This window comes from Ctenocephalides felis, unplaced genomic scaffold (assembly GCF_003426905.1).
Source record: "Ctenocephalides felis isolate EL2017-DRISC unplaced genomic scaffold, ASM342690v1 CF-g0.4_SCAFFOLD_01170, whole genome shotgun sequence".
NCBI classification, from domain to species: Eukaryota; Metazoa; Arthropoda; class Insecta; order Siphonaptera; family Pulicidae; genus Ctenocephalides; species Ctenocephalides felis.
The window spans coordinates 38,560,581-38,583,517 of record NW_020537324.1 but is presented as its reverse complement, the minus strand read 5'-3'; the positions used below and the strand labels follow the sequence as shown (position 1 = coordinate 38,583,517).

The following is a 22,937-nucleotide window of genomic DNA, read 5'->3' as shown; positions in this document are numbered from 1 at the left end:
CGAAGTTTTTTTCTTTTAAATCATATGGTTTAATGAGCGCCATTTCCACCAGAATTAAAGTAATTCACATTCCATCTAGAATTTCACTTCATTATAGACATCTGGATTCTAGTAGATTCACTACTTTAGTACAAACTATTTTCAGAAAACTCACGATTTTATAAAAACTTTTTTTTTCCAATTTGCGCGGTCGCGTAGTCTTTAAACATTCATAACTTTGTCAATTTTTGTGTGAAAGAAAAATAATAAAAAACAATAATAAGCCAGAAAGATTCCTTTGATTTTTATCTATAAGCTTTTATACGTATCTTTTATTCTTTTTGAGATATAATGAAAATAATTTCGATTTTTAAAAAATTGAAAAAAAAAGTTTTTATAAATCGTGAGTTTTCTGAAAATAGTTTGTACTAAAGTAGTGAATCTACTAGAATCCATCAAGATGTCTATAATGAAGTGAATTCTAGATGGAATGTGAATTACTTTAATTCTGGGAAATGGCGCTCATTAAACCATATGATTTAAAAGAAAAAAACTTCGTATATGCCTTCTTATTTGCATGATAGCTCACTCATTTTACACGCAAAAAACTTGTAACAGCACTCATTTTAAAGCTTATTTGAGCACTATAAAACCCAATTTCACCGAAATGCATAAAATGTAAAACCTCGACACTAGATGGCTTTAAATACAACAATTGAATCTTGAACGAAATAAAAAAACGACTTTGCTCTTTCAAATCTTGCTTAATATTTTTCCTAGAACACTTTATGTAATACCGATTTATTAAGATTTTTATTGACATTATGTTGTTCATTACATGAATTCGTTAAAATGTATAATTTAGGAGATATTTGCAAAAGACGAAGAAAAACGCCAAAAATATGTGAATCTTTAGTGGCCAGTAACTTGAAAAGTATTAGTTTTTTTGAAAAACTATAGAAGACATTTTTTCATTATATTTAGCTCCTCTATCGATTTCCGACGTTATTTAAAAAAATGTAATTACACAATTGAGAAGGGGGGTCATCCCCCCGGGGGGTGATGGCGCAACCCGAATTGTTTTCACTTTTGAATTTGAGGGTAAGATGAACCTAATTCCAAAATTTCATGAAATTCGGAGCACAGTAAAAAAATCAGAGGTTATACCCTTTTTTCCTCTCCGTTTACTGCACTATAGGGCAAGTTATAGTAATCGCAAAAAAATCGAAAATGAAAATTTTTGCATTTCTCGACGTTTCAAAGGTTTCTGAATATTTTGGCATACCTTAGAAAAAATGGATGTATGTGTGTGTGTGTGTGTGTGTGCGTGTGTGTATGTATATGCGGATACAAATTTTCGTCGACGATTTCGGGAACACCGATCAACCGATATGAATAATTCAAAAAACATTCGATTTGTATTGATAAGTCGACGTGCTGATTAGTTTTTGGCGACGTCAGGTCTAGCCGTTCCAAAGATACGGGCAAAAAGTGCCGAAAACGGTAACTCAGTTTTTAAGAGAACGGAGCGTCCGATTTTAATAATTCAAAAAACTTTTACTTGTATTGACAAGGTGAAGAACCGATCAAATTTTCATAAAGGCAGGTCTAGCGGTTTCGGAGATCTAATGAAAAAAGTAAAAAAAAATGCCATTTGGCGGTCAAAAATGATCATTAGACATATGCACATCAAATTATCAGATATTTTATAGAGATTTTAACAATAAGTATAATTTTGGTTTACATTCCTATGGGTTCCGTACCAATGTTTACGCGTTAGACGTCGACGCGGCGCTTACGCGGTTTGATATTTCGTCTTTATGCAGTTAAAGCAGTACGATTGCTTTGAAAAAAAGTTTAGATCTTTCGAAATATGTCAAAATAAAGAAAACATTTTTTTCAAAAAAAAAAAAATTAAAAAAAAAAAATTAAAAAAATTTTTTTTTCAAAAAAAAGTAATTTTTTGTCTAATTGTTTGTCAAAAATCTTATTTTTTTCAAAGTATATTTTTTCAGAAATGTTAATCGTTTTTAAAAAAATAATAATTTTTGGTACGGGAAGTTCCAGCAATTTGTCTTAAGGCACGATGCCTTAATTGCCTTAAGACAGAATTCCACTTACAGCTAGTTTAAATTGTGACTTTATTAGTGAACATATCGTTGGTTCTAAATTATATTGATTAGTGTTGATTGAAGATAAAGCATTTTGTTTTTGAATTATTATCCAATAAATTAAATGAAAATGTCTGAAAAGACAATAAGAACCAAATAACTTAAGAAAAAGTTTGACATTCAAAATTACCTAGAAAAAAATATTTGACAGATTTAAAAAATATATAATAATAAACAAAAATATAATACTGTTATTTGAAGTATATATTAAAAAGACCCAAATTCTATGATATGTTTTGTAAATCCTGACATACCTGAAATGATTTGTATATATGTTGTTTTATGAAAGTCGTTTTATGTATATACAGTGACATAAGTATACTATTTCGGGTGTGGCAAAGTCTTTTGATGGGGCCCTATCTATAAAAATCGCCACATTGTTTTATTGTAATAAACATCGAGATTTTTTTAGCGTTTCAATCACAGAATATAAGTCCCACTACTGGCCACATCTCTGTGAATTAAATCCTAATGGAGAAAATTAGCATCATAAACATACTACAAGAGTGATTGTGCAAAGCCTTAAATAATTTTAATTTTGTGTACAATTATATGCAATTTTTATTTGCAACATCGCAAAAAATTAAAAAAGTAATGATAAAATTAAAATACTTTTTGTTGCCGACATAAATATATAAATTATATTGAAATATTAAGTTTTTCATATATTAAAATATATTAGTCACAAGCTTGCTTATACGGCGAATAAAAATAATCAATACTAATAATTATTGTTTTTATTCGGCGCGTTGCATTTTTCATTATGATTAATTCCACCTACATTATATTAATTTCTGAATAGCAAGAAAAATGTACAGGCTTTCGAATGATGCTAATTTAAAAGTAGTCCAAAGAGCCGCACTGGTGAGAAATGGAAAATGAGAAATTATTTTCACCTTTTCATGCACTAACAAATAATTTTTTCACATTATTTGTTTTGAACAGCATAGACAAGATCAGTGTAAATAGTGAGAAATGGAAAATGAAAAATTATTTTTACCTTCTCATGCACTAACAAATAATTTTTTTACATTATTTGTTATGAATAACATAGACAAGATTAGTGTAAATAGAATGACGTTCACAGTTTTTCGATATCTTTTATATTTCCGACAAAAAGTGAGTTTGAAAAAAGGAGCCACTTTCACATGTTTTCACAGATATCTCGGCTAAATGATGAGATATGGAGTTGAAAATTGGTATATTGTATTTTTTCGAAAAGACCAATATAATGGCAATAAAATCATTTAAATACAAGGGTGGGGCGAATTCTGTATGGAAACACGCCCATAGCCTTTCTAAAAACTCTCATACTATTCTTATTGATGCAACGCCCGACTTCTAAACTCAAATTAAATATATATACAGGGCCGGTCTTGCCTTGCATGCGATCCATGCAAAAAATGGGTGCGCCAAAACGAGTTTCAGAAATTAAATTTATAATGTGATATTTATATTTTTTTATATAAAATCTAGAATCGTTTGTATAAAATCTAGAATACTTAATAAATTATAATAAACGATCTAACTTAACTAGGGATACGGAGACACAAAAAGCATATTTATTTTGCAATGTGATACTAGTAGAAACAATTAACCGAATAATAACTCTGCAAATTAATAAATAACAGCTCTGTTTATTTCTTAATAATTTTTTTTTTAAATCATCTAGTGTTCTATCCCATAAGCGCAAACATGCGAAAGATTAAATTAATTATTGGGCATTATTGACGAAAAATTGCGAGCTGATTTAGTTGAAACGGAACATATTAAAAAATATAAACAAATTAAAATCAGGAAAATAAAAAACGGGGGGTCGGTGCTTAGAAAATGGCATATTTATTCAGAGAAACTGAATTGTAACTTTTGCTTTTGTCGCAAATGTTTCGCATCTGATCAATTTTGAACAAACTGATACTCTGAATATGACGGGAAGGCAAGGATGAATACAATTCGGCTCTTACGATATCAATAAGGAAAAGTTTACGACGCAATTTTGGATATTGTAAATGGTGAAAAATTAAATTAAATTAAAATTTAAAAAATCCAACATGAAATACGAGCATTATGATTGAAAATGAAAAGCTTGTTTTTTTAGCTCTCTTGGCATGATTTGCTCAATAGAATAAATCGCATAATAAATAAGTAAAATGTTTTAAAACCAAAATATTAATATTGCACATACGTTAACAATAATTGAAAATTTCAAAACATTTGATTATAATCAACCCGCGAATCGCCTCGATTTTCTAAATAAATTTAAAATCAATATATTTTATACGCTTTTACATTATATCTAATTTATTGTGTACTAAATCCAGAATAATTAAAAACTATTTTTTAAAAAATATTTAAATATTTATATAATTTAGTTAGATTTTATAAATAATCTATTTGAAATTTATCCTGCAAATACTAAGCTGTTGGCCTTGCGACTTGTTAATTGCCATCGCGAACGCAAGGCGAACTGGGAATTGCAATCGTTTGAAGTCAAACGGAAGACCAGTCGCAATCATTGGTATGTCACCAAATCGCCAGAAATTTTTGATTGGATGGTGAAATTCAGTGCGTGTACATCATTATTCTTTGCGGCAAGAATTGCTCGTTGACTTAACCAAGCATAATTCTGATAATTCTCACTAATGTCATTACTCGAATTTTTAATTACGGTGCGTGAAGTTCCAGCAATTTGCATTAGGGCATGATGCCATGCACCACTAATTTTCTTAGCTATAAACCTTGCGGACCCCGAGACCTTTCCAACGAATGCAAAATTGTCGAAATCGGTTCGTGCGTTCTGGAGTTATTTCGTCATGAAGGAAAACCCCACTTATTTTTATATATATATATACTAGCAAACCCGACGAACTCCGTTTCGCCACCAGATGGTTTCGTGAGAAAGATGAAAAAATTTTTTGTTTGTTTTATATTTGAAAAGGAAAAATGTGATTTTATCATACAACAGTAATGAATTTATTTCGATTACAAAAATAAAGTGTTTTTTAGTTGAACTTCTCTAAGTAAATGAAAGTGAATCCGCAAATTATCCGTTTCATTGAAGTGCTCTTTGGTAAACCACATTTTTTGTTTTTGGTCTGACGTTAACACAAACAAAGCGGATGGTTTTCCAACTCGTGAACAGGCAACGTATAACTGCCCATGTGAAAAACAATGATTTTCTAAATAATCTATTTGAAATTTATCCTGCAAACACTAAGCGATTGGCCTTGCGACTTGTCATTGCGAATGCAAGGCGAACTGGAAATTGCAATCGTTTGAAGTCAAACGGAAGACCAGTCAGAATCATTGGTATGTCACCAAATCGCCAGCAATTTTTGATTGAATCGTGAAATTCAGTGCGTGTACATCATTATTCTTTGCGGCAAGAATTGCTCGTTGATTTAACCAAGCATAATTCTGATAATTCTCACTAATGTCATTACTCGGATCTTTAATTACGGTGCGTGAAGTTCCAGCAGCTTGCATTAAGGCACGATGCCATGCACAACTAATTTTCTTAGCTATAAACCTTGCGGAGCCCGTGACCTTGCCAACGAATGCAAAATTGTCGAAATCGGTTCGTGCGTTCTGGAGTTATTTCGTCAGGAAGGAAAACCCGACTTATTTTTATATATAGAAGATATATATTGTTGCGATTAATCTTACCATATTTATTATAATTAATAATATAATATATAATTAAATATATATCTTCTTATATATAAAAATGGAGCTCTCGATCAAATGATTCGGTAAAACTCGAAAACGGCTAAACCGATTTGGCCAAGGTTGGTCTTGAAAAATTCGTGCCAATCCAGAGATGGTCGGAAAGGTGAGATGATATTTAAAAATCGCGTAGAAGCGTAATTTAAATAAAACAATGGACGGTGGCTAATACGTGAAATGTCAAATGTAGTATGTAGTTTTGTTTGTAGTTTTATTTATATACAAAAACGTTAGTAAACGTTTAGGCCGCAAGTGTTACTTGAGACCCAAATATCAACTTTTTTGAAATGTTAATATAAAAATGCCCTTTTTGACATATTTTTCTCAAACACGGGGCTCTGAAAGATCTCATTTGTATAATTATATACTCATTTTCTAGGTTATATTATTTTTTATTTATGTTATTTAAATTCAGAACCTAAATTTGGTATCGATCAAATGGTAATTTTGTCAAAAAACATTTTCCTAGTTATAATTTTCTAGAATTTATCGAAGAATAGATAGTAATATACGAAGGGCCGGGGTTAAAAAGGTCCACCACCGATGTGTCAAAAATCAGTAAAGTTAAGCTTTGTTTAACAACAATATTTGAAAGTAGAGGAAAAAAGATGTATAACCAGCTACAACCTTGATTTGAAAACGGTAATCTTTGAAATGGGGGAGATAAATAGTAATCTTTGAAAATCCATAATAAAAGTATTTTCTTCCGTTGGTAGTTTTTTAGCATTAGTTAAAAATGTAATTATTTTGTAAAATACCTTTAAAACTATAATAAGGCTTTAAACCTTTTTGCCACCTGTCCGTTTTAAGTTACCCCGCCTATAGGGTAAAAAGGTCTAGATAACAAATTTTTGAAAGACATCAAAAAAGTACATTTCAACAATGATGAAGTAGAAGGCAGTTTACTGAACGTAGTCAGATAATTGTTCGCTTGATATGTGTTACTTGTTGTGATATAATTGTTATGATTTTCAAACTATAGTTTATATTTGCTCAAAGTCAAATTGGACCTTTGTTCCTCGCCCTGCTTTACATATATACTTTTTATTAAATTTACATTAATTCATCGAATGTTACTTGAAACTTTTTAAAAAGCAGGTCAAAAAAGAAATACTTAATTTATTTTATATCTCTCCTCGCAAAAATTTGAAAGTTTTGTATAAGATCAGTAGTATTATTTACAATTATACACAAAATCCAGAATCCAAAAAGAATGTGAAAAACTTGAAACGTAATCAATAAGTCGAAAGACCAAAGAAGACTTGGATGGATTATACTATGTTTCCTATAGAAAGTGTATAAATCTTCCAGTTTGATTGTATTGACAAAATATAGACAAACTAATGGGGTTTAATATTTTTATAATACTTCATTGTATATAGCATTCAAACAACACATCCTTATAAACTTAAAGTATTAATATTCTTAAGAAATTGTTTAGAATATACCTTACTTAGCAAAACAACGTTTGCCGGGTCAGCTAGCATATATATATATATATATATATATATATATATATATATACTAGCATACCCAGCCTTGCGTTGCAACGGCCCTTATTAAAATCCATTTGATTGAAATTTGAATCCGTTTGACAACCAAATTTCAAACCTTTTGTTATAAAAAGTTCATATCAATCCAAAAATAAATAAAATCCGGATTGAAATTTGAATATGATAGATCAATACTATTGATTAAAGTGTTTTTTTTAAAACTTAAATAATATATAAACTGAAATAATCAAACATTTGAATAAATGAGTACATTACAAAATGTATATTGAATAACCAAGCGATTTTTATAAATTTGTTATATCTTATTTGGTATTACGTCCTATTTACCTTTAGCTAACATTTTAACATGTTCTACGATGATTTATTTAGGAATGGTTTCACATACTATTGGGAACTTGCTATAAACCTTTAATATTTTCTTTGAAAGTTTTCCATAAATTTATGATTACACACTCATCGATTTCAATGCATTTTTTTAAATTTGTTATTACCTACGAAACACTTATAATATAAATTTCCGACTATAAATTCACATTCATACTATCTCTGAAACTAACATGGATAAAGTTCTGAGGAATTCGAGTACAAATCTATTAAATGTTTGATTTTTGGCACCTCGAAATTTAATATGATATGATATAATATTCAGTTTTCAATCATGATTTATATTAATTTTGTGATGTTTACCTGAATGAACAACTTAAGCAAATTAAATCTTAATCATAAATCAATTTATTCATAAATTTCCCGGAATATTAACAAACGTCATTTTTGGCATTTGTTTTAAATTCATAACCGCCCAAATTTATTTAAATTTGATAAATTTTATTATTCTGTATCTTAAATGTGATTTGAAATATTGCCTATAATATAAGTTGGAATAATTAATGTATTTGTTCCTATTTGAATTCGTTAAAAATATGAATTCTTTTGACCTGTCAAAATTTTGTTTATGATCAAAGTTAAATTTAATATGTCGCTTTTTCATTCTGATCTATTATGTTTTGAGGACGTGTTATTATCCGAACTAATATGTTGAGCAAACCAAATAAATATAAATTATAAATTTATTCATCTAATACTTTCTAATAATATTATAATATATCTGTTCCTTTTTCAGTTAGTAAAAATAATATATTTTTAGAATTGTCATTTTTTTTCAAAAATCATACATCGTTTTTTCTCGAAGTTTCCATAAATATTGACATTTGTCATTTTAGTGTTTTGTTTTTTTTAGTAAATTTCTGTCAAAATTTATGGAAATTTATAAAAAATATAAAACTAAATTAATATTTCCTTCTTGGTCGAAATTTAATATAATATGATATAATATATTTTTCAATAATGTTTTGTATCTACAATATTGCCTATAACAAAACTTGGAATAATTAATGTATTTGTTTCTTATTTTACTGAACTGTCAAAATTTTGTTTATTATTAATGTTAAATTTAATATGTCGTTTTTTTTGTGATCTATAATGTTTTGAGGAAGTTTTGGTATCCGAACTAATTTCGTAAGCAAATCAAATAAATCTAAATTATAAATCTATTTATCTAATAATTTTTATAAATACTGATTAATGTCATTTCACATTTTTTTAATGTCAACTTTTATTTAAATTTATAAACATTGATTTTTAATTAGATTTAAAACTATAAACAGTGATTTTGAATATAGCTTTGCATCTAATTTGGATATAAATGTTGGATATATCTATATATGTATGTTTTTGAATTATATATTTTGAACTGTCAATCTTTTTTTCTCGAATTTTCCATCAATCAACACAAAAATAATTCAAAAAATCCCAAGCAATTTAAAACAATGTTAACTGAGCATATTAAAAATTTAAATCATAATATCGATTTTTTTAACCCTAAAATTTTACATTTTGAAGAGAATACAATTAAAAGAAGATTCGCTGAGGGGTTGTTTTTAGAATTACATAACGACAAAGTGATAAACAAACGCTTTGACAATACGGCCCTGAACGAAGCGAACACGTGGTTTCTTAATAGCGTGTCAAAATTCCTTAAAAAATAACAAAATCCCATCGCCTTTTAAATTTTCCAAAAAATATCAACACATGCTAAAAACTGCTTTGAGAAAGATGTGACATTTCTATCCTAAACTCCGAAGAGTAAATACATAGTTTCGACAACTTGTCAAGTTATCATGATTATTAGTGTGTTTTACCATTTGTGATGTTTGTGTTAAAAAATATATATCTTATCAATGTGCACATACTCATACCATGGATTAATAATGGTTTCATATGCTATATTAGGATACAACATTGTAAGTGTTTTATTACTATTATTATTATTATTGTTTTTCCATGAAATTTCCTTTCATATAATTTATTTAGTTTCAATTTTTATAGTTAACTTGATTACCACTGAATGATGGCTAAGATGCTAGCCGAAACGTATGGATTTTAAATAAATAAATTTTTAAAAAAAACTCATACTATTTTTATTGATGTTACGCCCGAATATTAAACTCAAATTAAACATATATATCAACATCAAATACAAGACTATTCAAATATATATATATATATATATATATATATAGATATATATATATATATATATATACTTTTATTCGTATTCTTTCAGAGATATTATAATGAGAAATTGGATGTTTTTTAAATGTTTTTTTTTTCATGAAATCATGAGTTTTTTGAAAATCGTTTGTACTAAAGTTGTGGTATTTTCTAGAATCCATCAAGATCTTTTAAACTGAGTTAATTCTAGATGTAATACGATTATTTTTAAATTTGGTAGAAATGGCACTGAAAAATTATTTGATTTAAATGAAAAAACATTATATGCGTCTTTTATTTGCATGATAGTTTACTCATTTTACACGCAGAAGTACTCATTTTAAAGCTTATTTTGAGCACTATAAAAACCCATTTTCATATCTAGCCTAATAATGTTCCTAAAATACTATAAAATAGCGATTTATTAAGATTTTAATTGATATAATTTTGTTCATTACCTGATTTTCGTTAAAATGTATATTTTGAAGATATTAGCAAAAAATGATGAAAAGCGCAAAAACAAAACAAATTTTCAGTTGACAGTAACTTGAAAAGTATTTGCTTTTTTGAATTTATTAAACATTTTTCTTTTATAGTTCTTTTATCGATGCCCAACGTTATTTTGAAAAAAGTAAAATTACACCACTGATAAGAAATGTCATCCACCCGAGAAGTGGTAAAGGAGTCTAAATTGTTTTCACTTTTGAAGAGTAAGATGAATCTAGTTCTAAAATCCCAAACGAAATGGAAAACAGTAAAAAAAGTTCAGACCGAAAGCGCTCCATTGAGTAAATATTCCGTACCCAACGACAAACATATGAATTTTTGACACAATAAAACTTCTAAATTTTTTTTTGTATTGTGACTTAGTGTAGTAAGGCAAAACGACTGCAAATTGAATATTTTTGAGCGCAATCACTTATGGCTCGTCTCCTTTGCAGGAATCTGTTCGCAAAGTGCGCAAGCAAAATTATTGCAAGCAAAAGCAAACCACGAGTACGTTGAGAACACGATTCGCCGTGCGCGTCAGACGCATGCGCAGACTGCATCACTTGTCAGATGCATGTTATATTATTTGCATCTTATATTAATTTAATTTTTGGCACATCTCAGCTGCTTTTCGGCATTAATAATGTAGACATTACATTTTCCTTATTCATAATCATGAATTTATTATATTTTAATATTGCCTTAGCCTATAAGTGAATAGAAATGTTTGGCAAATGACAGTCTTCAATTGTTTTTAAAGTCAAACTAAACTTCAAATATTTTCAAGGGCAAACAATGATAAGCGGTTTTTTGTAATTTTTTCTATTTATTTCTAAAATCTAACTATATTTCTATGAATCAAAACATTCTAGAAAATTTTCCGAACAAACTTCAGGAAGATTCATAAAAATCCGAATTATAGTTTAGGAGGATTAATGTAACTTACATCGTTACAGAAGAATTTTATATATAAGATATATATATATATATATATATATGTATATATATATATGTATATATATATATATCTATATATTGATTGTTTAATATGAACAAAACAGCACTCAGATTTGTTTAACACAACTTTATTTTATGATTACAGACGTTTCGAGACCATGGTGTGTCTCATCTTCAGTGTAATTTCAAAAACAGTTACTTATATACTACACATTCTTTAATAATTTATTTAAATTTCATTTAATTTTTGGTATACAAAAAATTGTTTTTTGTAATCATAAAATAAAGTTGTGTTAAACAAATCTGAGTGCTGTTTTGTTCATATTAAACAATTAATATTCGTTCCACTCATATCATAAAATTCTATATCTATATATATATATATAAATCTCGTGTCACGATGTTAGTTCGCGATGGGCGCCCAAACTACTGAACCGATTTTAAATATTATTGGCTCATTGTGTGCATATATATCCAACATAGGTTATAGGAAATTTTGAAATTAAATTTGAAATATAAATATATAATTTTTACAAATTTCTAAAAATTTTGACAGAAAATGACAAAAAAAAAGAAAACACTAAAACGTCAAAATTTAAGGAAATTTCGATATATAATTTTTGAAAAAAAAATTTGACATTTCAAAAAATAAAATTCAAAAACATGTACATATATAGAAATATCCAACATTTAAATCCAAATTTGATGAAATGCTGTATTCAAAATCACTGTTTATAGTTTTAAATGCAATTTAAAATCAATGCTTAAAAATTTAAATAAATGTTGACATGTAAAAAAATTAAATGTCATTTGTCAATATTTATGAAAATAATTATATAAATAGATTTACGATTTAGATTTAATTGATTAGCTTACCAAATTATTTCGGAAACCAAAACTTCATCAAAACATTATAGATCAGAGATCACAACAAAAAAGCGGCATGTTGAATTTAAAATTAATTATAAACAAAATTTTGACATTTCACATTACTTGACTTACTTCAATAAGAAGCAAATAAATTAATTATTCCAAGTTATGTTATAGGCAATATTGCCAAGCAAATTATAGATACAAAACATTATTGTAAAATAAATATTATTTTCTATATATATAAAAATAAGTCGGGTTTTCCTTCCTGACGAAATAACTCCAGAACGCACGAACCGATTTCGACAATTTTGCATTCGTTGGAAAGGTCTCGGGCTCCGCAAGGTTTATAGCTAAGAAAATTAGTGGTGCATGGCATCGTGCCCTAATGCAAATTGCTGAAACTTCATGTACCGTATATAAAAATTCGAGTAATAAAAATAATCAACAAATGTTTTAAATAATTTCAATTAGATTATCTTCTATATATATATAAAAATATAACTCAAGAACGCACAAACCGATTACGACAATTTTGCATTCGTTGGAAAGGTCTAAAGTTATACTCCGCAAGGCTCCGCAAGGTTTGTAGCTAAAAAAATTAGTGGTGCATGGCATCGTGCCATTTAGAAAATCATTGTTTTTCACATGGGTAGTTACACGTTGTCTGTTCACGAGTTGGAAAACCATCCGCTTTGTTTGTGTTAACGTCAGACCAAAAAACAAAAAATGTGGTTTACCAAAGAGCACTTCAATGAAACTATATATATAAAAATAAGTCGCGTTTTCCTTCCTGACAAAATAACTCCAGAACCGATTTCGATAATTTTGCATTCGTTGGAAAGGTCTCGGGCTCCGCAAGGTTTGTAGCTAAAAAAATTAGTGGTGCATGGCATCGTGCCATTTAGAAAATCATTGTTTTTCACATGGGTAGTTACACGTTGTCTGTTCACGAGTTGGAAAACCATCCGCTTTGTTTGTGTTAACGTCAGACCAAAAAACAAAAAATGTGGTTTACCAAAGAGCACTTCAATGAAACTATATATATAAAAATAAGTCGCGTTTTCCTTCCTGACAAAATAACTCCAGAACCGATTTCGATAATTTTGCATTCGTTGGAAAGGTCTCGGGCTCCGCAAGGTTTGTAGCTAAAAAAATTAGTGGTGCATGGCATCGTGCCATTTAGAAAATCATTGTTTTTCACATGGGTAGTTACACGTTGTCTGTTCACGAGTTGGAAAACCATCCGCTTTGTTTGTGTTAACGTCAGACCAAAAAACAAAAAATGTGATTTACCAAAGAGCACTTCAATGAAATGGATAATTTGCTGAATCACTTTCATTTGCTTAGAGAAGTTCAACTAAAAAACACTTCATTTTTGTAATCGAAATAAATTCATTACTGTTGTATAATAAAATCAAATTTTTCCTTTTCAAATATAAAGCAAACAAAAAATTTCTTCATCTTTCTCACGAAACCATCTGGTGGCGAAACGAAGTTCGTCGGGTTTGCTAGTCATATTATATTAATTTTGGACCAAGAAGGAAATATTTTGACATTTATAAATTTAGTGTATATTGTATATATGAAATTGACATTCACTATTTTTCAATTAAATGCAAATATTTATATAAAAAATTGTATATTTAGATAAAGATACTGCGTTGATTTACACTAAAATTTAATTTATTCTTTAATTTAAAAAAAAATTGACAAACAAAATAAAAATAAACAAAACACTATGATGCGTTGGAATTATTTATCGGAGTCTAAAGAAATTTGTGTAATTAAAATATAATATTATTATTAATATATCAGTTAAGATATATTTTGATTGTCATCGCAAATGCTAATCTTACAGGAAATTGTAACCTCTTAAATGGAATAGTACAATTTGAGGGTATCATTGGAATCTGACAAAAACAAACTAGACAAACTAAATATTATATCATATTATATTGAATTTTGACCGAAAAGAAAATATTTTGACAGTTATAATTAATTTGAAATAAAATTCAAATGTTAAAAATCAGATCTTTATGTAAAAAAGTATTGATTTCCACAATATTCTTGTGTTGATTTAGCCAAACTTATGAATTTAACAATTATATAATTATTCATTGATGACTTAAAATAATTATTAAATTATTAACAAATAAATAATATTTGAAAGAAAATTTTATTGACATATATGACATGACAAAAGTATAATAAACAAAAAACTATGATGCGAGTGAATTAATTTTTTAAGTATGAAATGTCAAATAATTTTGAAAATTATAACAAGTTTTTAACTATTTGTCAAAGAATCAGAGTCCAAATCTATTAAATATTTGATTCTTGGCACTTTTATTAATTTTTTATCAATTTAGGCATATTTTTTATGGCAAAACAACGATTGCCGGGTTAGCTAGTATATATATATATATATATATATATATATATATAGAGAGAGAGAGAGAGAGATAAAATTGTTCTTGGGCATCCATCCAGTAATTAAAAACAGTTTTATTGAAAAAAATGTTTTTATTCAGAATACACACGTTTCAGGTCTTGATTTGGCCCATCTTTAGTGCTACAATTAAATATTACAGGGTTACACTTTAAAACAATTTAAAAAATACATAATTACAGACAAATATAAATAAAAACATATAAAAAAGCATAAATCTAACCAATTTAATAAATTTGTTTTTAAACTAATATATATTGTGAAAGTATATATGAAAAACAAACATAGAATAAACAAATGTAAAGAAACTCACCGTACAAATAAATTTGAAAAAAGAAAAAACACAAAAACCCACGAAATTGCACGAAATAATTATGAAACAACAAATTGATAAAACGTCGAGTAATGATAAATTTTCAATAATTGTAAAATTACAATAAACATAAAAATAAATAATATATTTTATTATAAAAAAGCTTATTCCAAACGAACATGTTGTAAGCTTGGAGATTGTGTAACATGTAAAATGTGTGCGTGCATGTTTGCGGAAAATTGTGGAAACTGTATCGTCATTGGATGGGAGAACGGGATAAAGAGATTTTTAGTGGCTTCATATTACGAAGATTTCCTCGGCAATCATGCGCAGTAGGAACATAGAAAAAATATAGCATGTGGAAACAAGCCGTAATCAATGGTTAAACATATGTGGATAAAAATGAAAATATAGAAACATAATAAAATCATTGTAAATGATAGACATTGTAAAAAGAAAAAAATATGTGATAAAGAGAAATTTTTTAGGAAAATGTATAAATATTAACTATAAAACGATATTAGTTTGGAACAAGTTATTACATAAAAAATTATGACATAGTATAATATATATGTATATACATATATATATATATATATATATATATATATATATATATAAAGCGAGAGGTTTTTCTTCAGATGGTGAAATAATATGTTAAAAATTGTTTCTTGGGCATCCATCCAATAATTAAAAAAACAGTTTTAATGCAAAATGTTTTAATTAAGAGAACATACGTTTCGGGTCCAGATTTGACCCATCTTCAGTGCTACAAATAAATATATCAAGGTTACAAATTAAAACAATATAAAAAATAATATAAAAGATACATAATTAGAGACAAAAATAAGTAGAAACAATGTATATGAAAAGTATATATGAAAAACAACATAAAATAAAACAAATGTAAAGAAACTCACCATACAAATACATTTTAAAAAAATAACACAAAGAACAACACAAAATTGCAACGAAAAAAAAAATAAGTATGAAATAAAAAATTGAAAAAACATCAAGTTATGAAAATTTTGAAAATTGTAAAAATTAAAATAAATAATATGTTTTATTGTAAAAAAGCTTATTCCAAAAACACATCTTAATGGTTTGGAGACAGAGTTACGTGTGTGTAAACGAGAGTAAAATGTGGGCCTACGTGTTTGCAGCGGAAAATAGTGGAAACAGTATCGACATTGGATGAGAGAAAGGGATAGAGAGAATTTTAGAGGTTACAGTTATGAAGAATTTTCCAGCGATCATGCGCAAGGAACATAAAAATTTTTTTTAAATGTGTAAGTCATCCATAATCAGACGGTTGAACAAAGCTGGATCAAAATGAAATATGTGGATCAAAATAAAAATATAGAAACATAATAAAACCAAGATAGAACAATGTAAAAAATATGAGAATAGAGAATTATATTAAGAAAAAGTATAGATATTAACTGAAAACGATAAAAGTTAAAAAACAAGTTATTATATAAACAATTTTAACACAACATATACGAGTATATGTATATATACGCAACACAATAAATGTACATATGCATACACATACACAAAACATAACTAACATAAACAACCACATGCACACATGCAATTACAACATATATGTAAAATCAAAAAATATACACACAAATGCAACATATATGCCCATACATGTATATCCACAAACAAAAACATGTATATATGTACATATACACATACACAAATATACGCTTACATACATATATATTGAAAAAAGAATTGTTAGGAAGTATTGCGCATATTGAAAAAATTGTTCGAAGCATCGCGGTAAATATTGCAAAGAGAAGCCGAATCAAAACGTTTGTTAATAGCAGGTAATATTTGTATAAAAATACTCTCAGCAAACTTTCTGCGTAAAGTGTTGGCTTCTCGATGAATAATTCTTGGATTGGTGAAATTAAAAGAATGTTTAAAGTTGGAGACATGTTCGGTGATCATGGTTTTATTTTGTTTCCTGTTAAGACTGTTAAGTTCGTGTTGGCGCATTCTTTTTGAGAGAAATTGTGCAGTTTCTCCAACATAACAACTTGACTAATCATTACAATCAATGACGTATACAACGTTTGATGTGCGGGAAATAGGGGTAGGAGTTTTTAAATTAGTGTATAAGTCTGTGAGAGTGTGTCCAGTCGAACACACTAGTTTCAGACCAACGGATGAAAAAAGTTTTTTCCATGAGTGGAAAAGGCAATCGATGTACGGTAATGAGATGAAGGAATTGAGAGATAGTGAATTTTCAGGAACAGGGTTAAGGGTTTGTGAAGTGATGCTATTTTGTTGTGAATGGGAGGTGGCACTCCAATGGGTTCCAGTTTGAGTGCCCCACTTGCTGAACTTTGTATGCAGTTCCTAGAGAACTCTACACTTAATACCTTGTCTTATGTACCTCTTTTTTACAAACGTTACGTGGATGACATTTTAACTTGCATTCCTACTTATAACATAACCAATTTCCTAAATTCTTTTAATAATTTCGACACACACCTTTGTTTTACCGTAGAGACCCAACTTAACAACTCCATTAATTTTTTAGATATTACCCTTTTTATAAATAACGGCTCCATCACTACATGTTGGTATCAAAAATCCACTTGGTCTGGACGTTATTTAAACTACCATTCCTATCACCCCAAATCGACTAAGATTGCATCTATCATCAACTTACTAGACCATGCCATCCTTCTTTCTCATCCATCACATTGGGAAAAAAATATCAATTTGATATATTCTACCCTTCAAAATAATTCCTATCCACTACAACTTTTACGCTCAGTAATTAATAATAGATTACCATTTCTTCGTAATAAATTCCGTACATCTTCCTCATTTACCTCCCATTCACAACAAAATAGCATCACTTCACAAACCCTTAACCCTGTTCCTGAAAATTCACTATCTCTCAATTCCTTCATCTCATTACCGTACATCGATTGCCTTTTCCACTCATGGAAAAAACTTTTTTCATCCGTTGGTCTGAAACTAGTGTGTTCGACTGGACACACTCTCACAGACTTATACACTAATTTAAAAACTCCTACCCCTATTTCCCGCACGTCAAACGTTGTATACGTCATTGATTGTAATGATTGTTCAAGTTGTTATGTTGGAGAAACTTCACAATTTCTCTCAAAAAGAATGCGCCAACACGAACTTAACAGTCTTAACAGGAAACAAAATAAAACCATGATCACCGAACATGTCTCCAACTTTAAACATTCTTTTAATTTCACCAATCCAAGAATTATTCATCGAGAAGCCAACACTTTACGCAGAAAGTTTGCTGAGAGTATTTTTATACAAATATTACCTACTATTGACAAACGTTTTGATTCGGCTTCTCTTTGCAATATTTACCGCGATGCTTCGAACAATTTTTTCAATATGCGCAATACTTCCTAACAATTCTTTTTTCAATATATATGTATGTAAGCGTATATTTGTGTATGTGTATATGTACATATATACATGTTTTTGTTTGTGGATATACATGTATGGGCATATATGTTGCATTTGTGTGTATATTTTTTGATTTTACATATATGTTGTAATTGCATGTGTGCATGTGGTTGTTTATGTTAGTTATGTTTTGTGTATGTGTATGCATATGTACATTTATTGTGTTGCGTATATATACATATATATGTTGTGTTATAATTGTTTATATAATAACTTGTTTTTTAACTTTTATCGTTTTCAGTTAATATCTATACTTTTTCTTAATATAATTCTCCATTCACATATTTTTTACATTGTTCTATCTTGGTTTTATTATGTTTCTATATTTTTATTTTGATCCACATATTTCATTTTGATCCAGCTTTGTTACATCATCCATAACCGTCTGATTATGGATGACTTACACATTTAAAAAAAATTTTTTATGTTCCTTGCGCATGATCGCTGGAAAATTCTTCATAACTGTTACCTCTAAAATTCTCTCTATCCCTTTCTCTCATCCAATGTCGATACTGTTTCCACTATTTTCCGCTGCAAACACGTAGGCCCACATTTTACTCTCGTTTACACACACGTAACTCTGTCTCCAAACCATTAAGATGTGTTTTTGGAATAAGCTTTTTTACAATAAAACATATTATTTATTTTAATTTTTACAATTTTCAAAATTTTCATAACTTGATGTTTTTTCAATTTTTTATTTCATACTTATTTTTTTTTTTCGTTGCAATTTTGTGTTGTTCTTTGTGTTATTTTTTTAAAATGTATTTGTATGGTGAGTTTCTTTACATTTGTTTTATTTTATGTTGTTTTTCATATATACTTTTCATATACATTGTTTCTACTTATTTTTGTCTCTAATTATGTATCTTTTATATTATTTTTTATATTGTTTTAATTTGTAACCTTGATATATTTATTTGTAGCACTGAAGATGGGTCAAATCTGGACCCGAAACGTATGTTCTCTTAATTAAAACATTTTGCATTAAAACTGTTTTTTTAATTATTGGATGGATGCCCAAGAAACAATTTTTAACATATATATATATATATATATATATATATATATATATATACCAAACCAGGAAAAACAACAGAAAAAATTAATTAAAATGTAAAATTGATTGAACACTAAATTTGTGTAAAAAAATAAACACTATTACATTAACAAACGAGAAATAGAAGGAGCACATATTGCCCTCCTATATTTGATGTTATTGATAGAATGACATTGTGGTTATTTTACACAAAGTTCAATCAATTTTACATTTTAATTAATTTTTTCTGTTGTTTTTCCTGGTTTGGTATGTATAATTTCCTTCTTTTATATATTATATTTATCATAATCTGTGTATTTATGTTATATTTTTTTAGATTACTGAATGATGACACACATCAAGTGTCGAAACGTTTAATGGAATAAATAATTTTGTTATTTAATCTTTTTTTAATTAGACCATAATGCCATACCATGTATAATATTTTATTTATTAATTATTTTTTATTTTTTATTCTTTTTATAAAAAAGAAATTACTGACATTTAGTGCTTGTTTCCAATTATTAATTTTTACAAGCTGTATTAATATGTGCAAGTGATAATTTAAGAAATTCAAAACCACTGACGATGACGTAGAATTTTACGTCGAAACGTATGGAAAAATAAAGATGTTTTAAAAAATCTTTACCTTACTTATATTTTTTACTTGATGTTACGCCCTCCAAGAAATCAATCATCTTATATATAAAATTTTTCTGTAAGTTTATATGAATGGTTAATCCTCCTAAACTATAATTCGGATATTCATGAATCTACTTGAAATTTGTTCGGGAAATTTTCTAGAATTTTTAGATTCATAGAAATATAGTTAGATTGTATAAATAAATGGAAAAAATTACAAAAAACCGCTTATCATTGTTTGCCCTTGAAAATATTTGAAGCTTAGTTTGACATTAAAACAAATGAAGACGGTCATTTGCCAAACATTTCTACTCACTTATAGGCTAAGGCGATATTGAAATATAATAAATTCATGATTATAAATAAGGAAAATGTAATGTCTACATTATTATTACCGAAAAGCAGCTGAGATGTGCCAAAAATTGAAATAATATAATAAAATAGTCAACAAGTGATGCAGTTCTGCGCATACGTCTCACGTTTGTGAAATGTCAGTTCAATGTAATTACATACCCTATATTAAAATTGAGTTTGAAAGATTATTATTTTTTAACTAAATGATAAAGAAAAATTAAAAGCATTGTTTGCTAATATCTTCAGAAATATACATTTTAACAAAAATAATGAAATGACCAAACTAATATAAATTAATATTTCAATAAATCACTGTTTTATAGTGTTCTAGGAACAATATTAGGCTAGATGTGAAAATGGGATTTTATAGTCTTCAAAATAAGCTTTAAAATAAGTATTTTTGCATGTAAAATGAGTGAGCTATCATGCAAATAAAAGACGCATACAATGTTTTTTTCATTTGAATCAAATAGTTTATGAGTGCCATTTCCACCAAAATTAAAAATAATCGTATTCCATCTAGAATTAACTTAGTTTAAGAGATCTTGATGGATTCTAGAAAAACCATAACTTTAGTACAAACGATTTTCAAAAAACTCATGATTTCTTGAAAAAAATCCATTAGAAAAACAACCAATTTTTCATTATTATATCTCTGTAATTCAAGGGTTTTTTCTGACTAATTATTGCTTTTTATTATTTTTTTGTTGCACAAATATTGATAGAGTTATAATTATTTAATAGTATAGGAGCCAGCAACGTTTTCAAAACAAGCATTTTAGTCAGGCTGGTTTTTTGGTATGTGGTCCTTGGTGCTCTCTTGGTTAGAATACGGGCCGTCTGGCAGCTGGAAGTGGTTGCGTTAATTAGTGCGCAGCCAACTTGTACAGCGCAATTTCAAAATTTTGAAAGCATTTAAGTCAGTTCAATTTTCGTTTTTTTGACTTCGAATAGGTTCACCAGACTCACATTTTTTGTTGCCAGACATTTTGGGCGCTGCTAAATAGGTGCCCGACGCCAATTTTTTTTTTTTTTTTTTTAAATTCAAATCATTTTAGTCCGTCTGAAATTTTAGTATTATGTACGTTAAGGGTAAAAACACATAAAATTAATTTGCCAGACGTTTCTGCGGTTGTTAACCATGTCTGGCAATATGATACTAGTTTATAGCATTTTAGTCAGTCCAATTTTCATTTTTTGACTTTGAAAAAGTTATCCAGATTCACATTTTTGTTGCCAGACAATTAGGGCGCTGCCAAATATGTGCCAGACGCCAATTTATTCATTAATTTTTTTTTAAATTCAAATCATTTTAGTCCGTCTGTAATTTTAATATTATGTTCATTAAGGGTCAAGAAACATAAAATTAATTTGCCAGTCTGGCAATATGATACTAGTAGACATTTTCAAGAAGTTGTAAAGTTGTAGTTTACATTTTCAAGAAGTTGTTAAGATATTTCTGCTAGAGATGGACTTGATGTAATTTAATTTACATAGGAGAAACTAGCCACAACCTGAATAAACGGTTACAACAACATAAAAATAATTTAAAACTGTACTTGCAGACCATATATACACTTTAAAACACAATATGGACTTTTCTAATCCGACTGTACTACAATTCGAACAAAATTTATTTAAACGAAGAATTATAGAGGGATCTTTTTTAACTATTTATAACAATAAGACAATAAATAAACGGAATGAACTTAACACGCTGTGCGACACAAATCTCTTCTATTTAGATAACATTTCCAAATTTCTTACAAAACAATAAAAACGTTTGCGCAAAGGATTCGCAATTCGTTCCACACATGTGTAGAATCTTGGTAAAAATATTTTTTAAAAAATGTCTTTCTCCATTACATCTTCAACCAGTCTACGAATAACACACTATCCATTTGTGATTTTTTATATAGTATTTTGTGAAAATATTGTGTAATTTCAAGTTAATGTTTATAATACATAGTGTAGTGCATTACCATATCCTAATACCATGGATTATTAAAATTTTCCAATTTAACACTAAGATCAACTAATTGTAAGTACTATTTACTATTTTATTTTTTCTTTTCACTCCAATTCAATTGTTTTAGTTTTTAATTATATTTTTAGTTTCCACTGAATGAAGGCTAGGATTATAGCCGAAACGTATGGATTTAAAATAAATTTTTGAAAGAAATTCATGTTTTTTATTGATGTTATGCCCGATTATTAGACTTTGTTAATATATATATATATATATATATATATATATATACTAGATGACCCGACAGACGTTGTCCTGTACCCACATCTACGTTTTTTCAATATCATCCTATACTAATATTTACCGTTCAGTTAAAAATAATAATTATTGTTTTTCGAATTACTTGCCAATATATGAGAGATGTTAAATGTA

The 22,937-nt window shown here is 28.0% G+C and overlaps 1 protein-coding gene across 1 annotated transcript in view; it reads left to right on the top strand.

Moving 5' to 3' along the window:
- LOC113366743 (tyrosine-protein kinase Shark-like) overlaps positions 1-22,937 on the top strand; it is a 146,254-nt gene that overhangs the window by 35,977 nt on the left and 87,340 nt on the right. The window lies entirely within an intron of this gene.